Here is a 10,730-nt window from a genome sequence, read left to right as displayed (position 1 = left end):
TCCTGTTCTGCCGTCTTTCCTCTAGTGGAAGTCGGTGTTGGTTAGTGGTTAAGAGTGCCAGCTGTGGAATCTGGAGTTCCAGTCCCTGCCCTGCCACTTTCCAGCTGTCACACCTTGTCTAGCCTCTCAGCCAGCACTTCAGAACCCTCTTACACACAACAACAGCAACAACAGCAGCAAACAGAAATTTCATGATCTACCTTGTAGAAATGCATTGAGAATGAAATGAGATGAGCTTGAAAATCAGGGCAGTACTGAGAATGAAACATGATATCTAGGAATGCTCTTAGCATGGGTCAGGCACTTACCTGGCACTCAATGCCTGCTCTTCTAGAAAAAAAGCAGCTCTGAAAACAGAGGTTTTCAAACTCCTGTGGTGGTAAACCTGGACCTCACATGACAAGACATAGTCTTGATTTATTCCACTTGCTAGGAATACTCTTCACTGAATAAACACAAATGCATTTGGTTACTGGGTATTTCCCCAGACCTCACTGGGCTGCTTGCAAATTAATAGCAATATGCCCCATTTTGTTTTCCCAAAATTTCCAACAAAACCATCTAGTCCCAAGGACTTCAGATAAAGAGTTGTGAGTTTTATCTGATAATATTAATAATGAGTGTGCTGAGATTATGCCCCAGGAGCAATAAGCTTCATGTCAGCAGGACCTCATCTGCGCTTTTCATGGCTGGAACCCCAGTCCTCAGAACAGTGCCTGGCACTTAGTAGGTGCTTAGTAGTAACAACCAAATGAATGGGCGAATGGATGAAAGAATTATTTCAGAGGACGGTGTTAAGGAGAACCAACTTGAAATCGCTTTTGACCCTTCAATAGTGGGTAGGGGTGGGGACTGACTTAGAAAGCCAGGCTCAGTTGTAAGCACCAGTCCCATGACGGTGTTGATTGGTTTGGCTGGGAAATGAGCAGACAGTTGGAAGGAGAGAAATCAATGCCTCTCCATCTGTGAAGGTTCGTGTTCGACAGACCTCCAGTTTGTGGAACTTCATGTTTCCCCTTGCAAACCGTGTGTGCATTTGGGTGTGTGCCTCAGATTGAGTCATCCGAAGATATACTGGCAAGGCATCACCATGCTCTGCTCATTAAAAATGCTTCTGAATCTGTGGAACAAATAAATCAATATTTTTGGCTGCTCTCCCAACCGGATTATTCACAAAGCAGAGTGCAAGATAAGGAATTTATGAACGACTGCATCCCTGTGCCGCCTTTCCCAGCAGGAGAAAGCAGGGCCTGGGTTGTCATTCTGGGAAAATCTACCCCCCTTTTATGCCCAGCAAATAATATTTTATGGCCCTGGGTTTATGGTGGTGTTTTAATGATCTGCTGTAGAAAGCGGTTTTCTCTCCAGTCACTAGAATTTGTCAAGAAAGGCTGGAGGCCATAAAAGAGGGATGGGCCCCAGGGGCAAACAGGCTCCATCTTCTGAAATAAACTAATAAAGAGCCCCAAGATGTTTACTCCTTCGCCTCAGAGTCAAGACCAGCAGGGCTGTGTGAGCAGGGCCACAGATGGAGCCCTAAAGAAGACAAAGAGGCCGGAAAGGGGTCGGGGGCTTCCTCGCAACCACATGGCCACAGTCAAAGTAATACCATCGCTTTGTGCTGCCACTGGCCTGTGGGGGGCAAAGGCTCCCTTGAAATTAGAGGACATTTTTGGATTCTGGGTTGACTCCAGGAGTCTCTTTGAGACTCTCAAGCTCTCCTTGCACTGATCACTCACTATGCCCTCCTAACTTACTTATGTGTTATATGCCAATTATCCCAGCACCATTTGTTGAATAGGGTGTCCTTTCCTCATATAACACTTCTGTGTTATGCATTATATGTTATATTGACTATGACCATTTCATAGTCAATGGTGCTTTGCGGGGGAGGGGGGGGCTTTAATTTTGTTTCATTTTAGGGAACCTGTGGGTCAGATGGATGTGAGTCTGAATCCCAGCTCTGCCTCTTGCTGACTGAGTGACCCTGTAGTGGTCACCCACCCTTTTGAGCCTCAATTTTCTCACCTCTGCAGTGGAGACAGGAAACAAATATATTAGGATTGTTCTCATAAATTGAGATAATGTACAAAAGACCTTGGTCCAGCTCTGCCTATGGAGATAGTTCGATGAATGGCAGCTACTGTGATTATTTCTGCACTGTAAATATCTCTTCCTGGGTCCCCCAGTGAAATCTGGAGAAAAACGAGGAGCCTGAGGAGAGTAGGGGTAGGGGCTGGGAAGAGGAGAGAAATGTGGCAATTATAGGATCACCGGCCATGCCTATATGATGGAATTCAACAAAGATGGGGCCGGTATGTGTTGAGATAATAACCAGTAATAAACAATCATAATAATTGCTGGCAACACTTACTGAGCTCTATGTGCCAGAAGCTAGCCTTGTCTAAACTCTTTACATTCATTGCCTTGTTTCATCCTCACTACTTTGTGAGGTAGATCGTATTATTATCTGCATTGTGGAGAAAAGGAAGGTTCAAAGAGGTCCTGATTTTGATAAAACCAAGCTGTTTTAGGAGTTGCGAATCCTGACAGCTTCTGATTTCACTCCTCTGAACACCAGACGTGCACACAACCAGATTCAGCCACACCAGGAATGCCTGATTCAAGCTCAGCTCAATGGAGCTGTCAAAGATTTGTTCTTATTTCATTAACTGGCTGGCTTTGACATCTCTGCCCTTGCCCCACCACCATCAAGAACGACAGCATCCATACTCAGCAATTCACCTTGAATTCTTACCTTGTATTGGGCAGTGCCCTGGGAATTCCCTTCTCTCTGGAAAGAGCTTGTTATCCCCGAACGAATGAGTGAGGGCCTGAGGGCTGTCTCTCCCCAGTGTTGCTCAGGTCATGTCACATCTCTGCTTAAAGCCCTTCAGAGGCTCCCCAGAGTTTATCAGATAAAATCGAAACAAGTTAACCTGGACTTCAGGATAGCTTCCTCCACATGCATCCTTTGTGCTTGTTCTTCCCTCTGCCTGCAACGCTGTCCCTTCTGACCAGTCACCCTCACTCCCTTTAAGTCACCTCCACATTGTACACATCAGTCTCAAAGAAGCTGCTGTCCTTTCCCCGTGATTCTCTACTCCCTTTGTCTGATTGTCTTCTTTCATCCTGATCTAAAATTATTTTATTTACAAGTGTATTTGTTTACTTGTCTGTCTTGTTTTCTCTCAATAGAATATAAGCTCCAGGAGGGCAAGGACCTGGTTGGCCTTGTTCATAGTTGTGACACAAACCCCTACTGACTCACACAGAGAACGTGTTCTAAATAAGTGAATGAAGGAATGATCTTACCTGTGGCCACGCCACTTTTAAGCAAAATTTGAACCCTGGTAATCTGACTTTAAATATAAGGTACTTAATCAGCATACTTTACCTATAAATAAAAACAAAACTATTTTTTAGAAGATATCTCTCTGGTTTCCTATATGTGTCTCCACTTTTTCCCTTGGCCTTACCCATATAAGGCTTGCCTTAGTGGGAAGAGTCTAATAAGAGAAATAGTCTTCATCTGAAGAAAGACAGTATTCCATTTACTCTCCCCTTTTGTCATATTGTTTCTTCTGAAAAGTTGTTCGCTCCTAAGTGTCATGTTTTATGAATGGCAGCTGGTATGTTCAGTCCTGTGACACAGCTCAGCATTTTCCATTTCATATTCTACGTGGCCCACTGATCATCTACATGCTGGGTTTAGAAGAACATAGGTTAACCAGTTCTGGGGAATACAAGTCCCCTAACTTACATGGAAGAAGCAGCTTTTTTTATCAAAGAGATAGGAGAAAACGCTGGGATTGTATTTTGTTTTATTTCATTTATTTATTTTTGCAATTGTCAATATTATATGTCTAAATCTGTGGCATAGGGCTTTGGAAATCTGATTTGACTGTTCTCAATAATTACTTTTGTTCTCAAACAACTCAAACATGGCCATACTCCTGGGTATTTATTAATAAAAGCAGGTTTTTAAACTGCTCAGCTAAGTCCATACTCCGGAAGGGAAATCTAGAAAAGTGGAGTGTTTTCAAAGTTTTCACATTCAGCATGCTGTGAAAACAGATGGCAGAAGTATAAGAGCTCATTAGAAAGCAGCCAGCTAACGCTCAAGTTTGGTCCAAACTGGATTCAAACATATTAGGTTGGTACAAAAGTACTTGTGGTTTTTGCCATTACTTTTTTTTTTTTTTTTTTTTTTTTGGTAGAGTCTCACTCTTGTCTCCCAGGCTGGAGTGCAGTGGTGTGATCTCGGCTCACTGCAACCTCTGCCCCTGGGGTTCAAGCGATTCTCCTGCCTCAGCCTTCCGAGTAGCTGGGATTAAAGGCACCTGCCACCACGCCTGGCTAATTTTTGTATTTTTAGTAGAGACGGGGTTTCACCATCTTGGCCAGGCTGGTCTTGAACTCCTGACCTCGTGATCCACCCACCTCGGCCTCCCAAAGTGCTGGGATTACAGGTGTGAGCCATGGCACCAGACCGCCATTACTTTTAATGGCAAAATTAAATAGACCAAATTCATCCCTTCCAGATAAGAAGCAACAAACAGTCCTCCTTTCATGGCCGCCTGGAAAGCCTACGTGGGGACATATTTGGACAAGTGTTAGACTTTGGCCAAAGAATAAAAGTGCATCCTCAAATCTCAAGACTACCACATAACATAATTTTTTAAAATTTTTCTATAAATAAAATTGATTTATTTTTAATTGACAAAAATTGTACATACATCTGGTGTACAACATGATGTTTTGAAACATGTATACTTTGTGAAAAGGCTAAATTAAGCTAATTATTATAACATATCCATTACCTCACATACTTAACATTCTTTTGTGATGAGCACATCGAAAATTTGTAGTCTTAGCAATTTTCAAGTACACAATACCTTGTTATTAACTATAGTCACCATATTATACAATAGATCTTTTGAACTTATTTCTCCTATCTAACTGAAAGTTTGCATCATTTGACCAACATCTCCTTAGACCTCATCCCTCTGCCTACCTTGGCAACCACCATTCTACTCTTGGCTTCTGTAAGTTCAACTTTTTTAGATTTCATATGTAAGTGAGATCATGCAGTATTTGCCTTTCTGTGCCTGGCTTATTTTACTTAGCATAATCTCCTCTAGGTTCATTCATGTTGTCTCAAATGATAAGATTTTCTTCTTTTTTAAGACTGAATAATATTCCATTGTGTATCTATGCCACATTTGCCTCATCAATTCACCCATTGATGAACACTTAAGTTGATTCCATATCTCCATATTCATTGTAATAAATAATGCTGCAATGAACATGGGAGTGCAGGTACCTTTTTAATATACTGACCGCATTTCCTTTTAATATATATATATTTAGAAGTGGAATTGCTGGATCATATGGTAGTTTTTAATTTTTAGCTTTCTAAGGAACCTCCATGCTGTTTTTCATAATGGCTGTATTAATTTACATTCCCACTGATAAATGTTACACAATTTTTAATATTAAACCAATGGTGAGAAAAATGGTAAGAGAGCTACACAATAGTTCAACATTTCTAAGTGAAAAGGACAGAGTTTAGTCATTCAGTAAGTTACTTGGTGTTCCTGACATCAAGCTGTACACAAAACATCCAGGAAGCTGACTGCATTTTTTAACTTTTCAAGAATTTTCTGAAAAGTTAGAACATAGAAATTTTACATTTTTTTGAATTTTAACATGTTACCCTAATACGTTTTTTTCATTGTAAATATCCCCAACCCCCTTAAAAGATACCTGATGTAATTCTAAACAGCAGAATTAAATCCCAAGTCCTTTTAATTTTGTATACTTTGCTGCTATAATCATCAATGGTGAATAAAATGACTCTGTTATGACTTCCCCAAAATCTCTCAATGAATCAGTGAATTTTGGATAAAAGCTTCTTTTCTCCACTCAATTTAATCTTCAGTTCAGTGATCTATATGTGTCCATTAAGGTCAGATGACAATTCATTGGCTTTGAAAAATATCAGAAATATTCCCAGGGCAAAAGCTCCCCATGTCATTGAATGTATTTAAGGTAAGTGGTTGTGACTTAAGCAAAGATTTGTACTTAACCCAGGAGAAAAGCAGTCACTCTTTGGAAATACCACAGAATTCAGGAAAGAGAAGTGAATAATAGCAAAGGATTAAATTTACCTATTCCAGCAGGTACATATATCTACTGAGTATATACAGGAACGCGATGGCTCCACTCACGTGTCATTTGTGGACAACCCTCTTCTGCTCAACCCTGGAGCATGATCCTCCCCCCGTGGCCCTCAGTCCTTAGTCATGCAGCTATGTCATAACAGAGATTAGTGGGAACATAAGCGCCTTCCCTCTCTTGTTCTGCATGCATGCTCCATCCAAGGAGATTTGAAAATTTCTCTTTGCTATTTGAAAATGGGATTCCATCCAGAGGATATCAACATCTATTTCAAAATTTGCCAACAGAAAATAAAAGCAAATCATAAATTTAGAGTCGGTTTATTGGGACTGAATTATAGCTACAAAAAATAAATCGAAGAGTAGCTTAAAGCTTACGGAAAGTAAGGGCCATAGACATGACTGATACGCTATGCATTCATTCATTCATCCCATTGTTTGCTCCTTCAACAAATATTTACGGGTCACCTACTGTGGATCATCAACCATTCATTTAACAAGCATTTGTGGCCCACCCATTCATTCATTTGTCAAATTAGTATTGTACATGCCAGATCACACCGGTTTGTCCATTTTAATCAACAGATAATTACTGAGCACTTGCTGAGTGCCAGACTTGAACAGGCTCTGGAAGACAGTTCCAAATGCATGGGTGAGGTGGGAGCCCCCTAAATACGTTTGTAAACATATCCTGGATGTTACTGCTGCGTGGGCAGTCATTAGGCCTGTGGCCTCTTAGCTCAGTAGTCCTGGAACAGGGCTAAAGTGCTGAAAGCCCAAATTCAACATTAGGGATTCCTCCTTGTGTTGGCTGCCTAACCCCAGAAATCTGTCCAAAGGGGGTCCAGCAAACAAGTGAGTCACTCACCATTAGGAGACAAACACTCTGCAGTGGCCCTTTCACTGGCAGGGCTTCCAAGCACTGTCATCCAACAGATGAGGCACTTTGGACTCTGTTAGAGAAGGCTGGTTTGAGACAGGGAGAACTTAGAACTAAAACAGTCTCTTGTTTACAATCCCCACTACCCCATGGCAAATACAATTTTCTCCTACTTCTTTTCAAATGCACTCCCTCTAGTCTGTGCTGAGCGTTTTACATACGTAATATCGTTGAGCCTGACTGGAATATTAGTAATGCATATTAATATTCCAATGTTACAGATGAGGGGAGTAAGCTCCAAAAGATGAAGCAACTTGCCCAAGGTCACACAAGCAGAATTTAAATGAGCCCTGTAAATCAAGAGCCATGATTCCTGCAAAGGGCAAAAGCAGAGGGGAGCAGTAGAAAAATATGAGAGATGGAGAGAGATAGAAGGGAAGAGCCAAGAGAGGTGGGAAGGATGGAAGAAAAGGATGGAGAAGGGAATTAGGAAGAAAGAAAGGTGCCAAGACAATTCTTCCAGAAGAGCAGCGAGAAAGAATTACATTTGTCCTCTACTTGTCATCTATAGAGGTTAAAATGAAATCTTCGCAGGATTTCAAATTACTATATTCATGTTTAAATCAAAATTGTATCCATTTGCCTGTTGTCATACATCTCATGAAGCGTTCACTAGGCCAAAATTAGGTGGCTTCTTTCTACTTGTTTTGTTTTGAAACCAGCAGTGCAGACTCATAATGGCACGTTATTCAGTTTGCTTCCAGGCGTCTTCCTTATGTGACAGCTGTCACTGTTCATTATGGAGTTTTCACTTGAGCCTTAAGACCATGTTCATACCTTTGAACAGTGTCACCCAGTCAGGGACTTGATTTCCAGGGGGATCATCAATTTCTTCCTTTTTGGAAAACTCATTAGATTATCTACTAAGTATGTGCCAGGAATTATGCTAATCAGTGGGGATGGTGAACTAAATGAGCCGTGCCTCCTGCTCTCAAGGACTCACAATAAAGCAGAGCATCCAGGCCTGTACAATAAGGTTGATGAGAGTAACGCTGATTAATGCTACACAATGAGGTACGTGGGAGACAGGAGGCATAGAGGAAAAGCAGACACACTACTGAAGAAAGAAGACAAAGGATTATGACAGCTATGGAGACAGAGCACCTAGTCAGAACACCTGTCCAGCATCAATTCTTTCTTCTTCTGTTAAGAGCACCTTTGACTCTCCTCTGAGGACTCACCTATACTCTCCTTCCAGGACAGATGATTTGGTGGGGCTAGCTCCACCCCCTGACTTAAGGTAGGGGCATGTGACTCAGGTCAGGGCCCATCAGAAGAGTCATGTGACACAGACTAGACTAAAAGAGATAATCTCAGGATTTTTTTTCCTAATAGAGACATAGGGGAGCCACCTTTCCTTTGAAATTTTTAACCTGTTTGGCTCTAAATGTGGAGTTTCTGGGTAAGGGTTGGGGGGCATCATATAACAAAAGCAACATTGAAAATGAAGGCAGTCTAGAAGTAAACAAAGCCCAGCAATGCCAAGAAAAATGAGACACTGGTCTTCTGACCTCGTTAGAGCCCTCGGGTCCAATTGTGCCTAAGGCCATTATCCTCCTTGTCTTCTTTCTCTCTTTAGTGAAATCAAGGTTTATCCCTTGCAGTTGAAAGAGCTCTGACAATACAAAAATGCTTGATTGTTTTAGGAAAATTAATGTTTAAGTAAAAAAGGCAAAGTCAGGTTTAGAGTTAAATGGAAGATACCTGTTCCCTGCTGGGGTTTGGATAGCCTCACAGAGGTTACAGGAGGTTTGATCTACTCTTGAGGCAGAATATCTTGTCGGGCCAGGAAGAAACCACGGGAAGCGAATGCTGATGAATTAATGGTGCAGAGTGGGAGGTGATTCCATGTGTGAGTAGAGCAAGCGGCTTGGGAGTACTTTGAGGACAAGTCCATGAATGCAAAGCGGGAAGACGGTAGGTGAGGAGTTTCTCTTAGAGACAGACCACTCTGAGGCTGACTGACAGAAGATGCAGCCTGTGACCTACACCTACACCTACAGGACATCTGGCTTTGACATATTTGGGACTATCAGTGGGAAAGTCACCAACTGTCTTTGAAAAGTACTCTTGATTTCCGTGTTTTTTCTGATACTATTTCATTTGGAAACATAATTTAAATGGTTTAAGTAAACTAAATCCATTAGCGACTGACTTTAAGTCTTAAAATCTAAATTTTCACAGGGGAGAAGAAAAGACCTTAGATGCCCTATGCCCATTAGAAATAAAACTTAAGGCCAGGCACGGTGGCTCACGCCTGTAATCCCAGCACTTTGGGAGGCCAAGGCAGGCAGATCACTTGAGGTCAGGAGTTCGAGACCAGCCTGGCTAACATGGTGAAACCCCATCTCTATTAAAAATACAAAAATTAGCCAGACTTGGTGGCACGTGCCTGTAGTCCCAGCTACTTGGGAGGCTGAGGCAGGAGAATCAATTGAACCCAGGAGGCAGAGTCTGCAGTGAGCCGAGATAGCGCCACTGCATTCCAGCCTGGGCAACAGAACGAGACTCCATCTCAAAAAAAAAAAAAAAAAAAAAAAATTAAATTAAATTAACTAGATTTTCCCTGTGGATTCAGCAATTTATCCCACAGTAAATACTTACTGTAAGCCTCCTGTGTACCAGGCAGGGCCACAGAGTTGGGCAAAAATTAGATAAAATTTCTGCCCTTCTGGAAATGAGAAAACAGGATTCACAGTGTTTACCATGAGTTTTTTTCTTAGTAAATGTCAGCTCTTCATAGCTACACTGCAGGATTGCACCTGGAAAATCAAGAGCTTGGGCTAAATCAGTATTGACAGAAAAATATACTATGGGAATTTGCATAAATCCCTGACACAAAGTTATTTCCTTTTGATTTGCTATTTTCCTAAATCTAAAGGGCTAACAGAATGAGAATATTGTTAATGGATGGCCATGAATACCCAGGTTAAGCACAAACTCTGATGAGTTAAGTTTTGGTTCACTAAGAACTAGCACTCATTATATTTCTTCATGACACTAGAAAATACACGCAGTTACTATTACACACATTATTAATGTGGAAAATGCTTCCTGACAGCTTGTCATGTGTTGGACATTGTGCTAAGCATAAAGGTAGCACAGGAACATTGAGTGATTTGCTTGGGGCTACTCAGCCAGGAAGTGGCAGAGACAGGGCTCAAACCTGTCTGTTTGACCCCAAAAGTCTGTGAATTACTGAAGTTGAAATATTCTGAGTAATTCCCTGTGGCCATGAAATCATAGTTACTTCCTCAGAGCTTCGTGTACTATTTAGATAGAGGAGAAAGCCTGGTTTACCACAGGAGTTCCAGCACCAACAAAGAGAATCAGAGATTTCACAGTGATGAAAAGTTCTGCTTTCAAGAGGCCTTTCCTTAGTTATAAAGAGGGAAAGAACATGACTCTGTAATAATGACTTCATTAAATACAGCCTTACCCATCTATGGCCCTAAAACATTACTAACCAGAATCAAAAAAAGAGGTAGAACATTTTCTCTCTTGAGAATTTTCCAAGACTTTACAAACATGACCCCATTAATCCACTCAATACCCGGATGAGATAGGTAGTTGAAAGTTATTATTATTATCACTTTCAAGATAGAATA

This window comes from Pongo pygmaeus, chromosome 2, assembly GCF_028885625.2.
Source record: "Pongo pygmaeus isolate AG05252 chromosome 2, NHGRI_mPonPyg2-v2.0_pri, whole genome shotgun sequence".
Lineage (NCBI taxonomy): Eukaryota > Metazoa > Chordata > Mammalia > Primates > Hominidae > Pongo > Pongo pygmaeus.
This window is presented reverse-complemented; position numbering follows the sequence as displayed.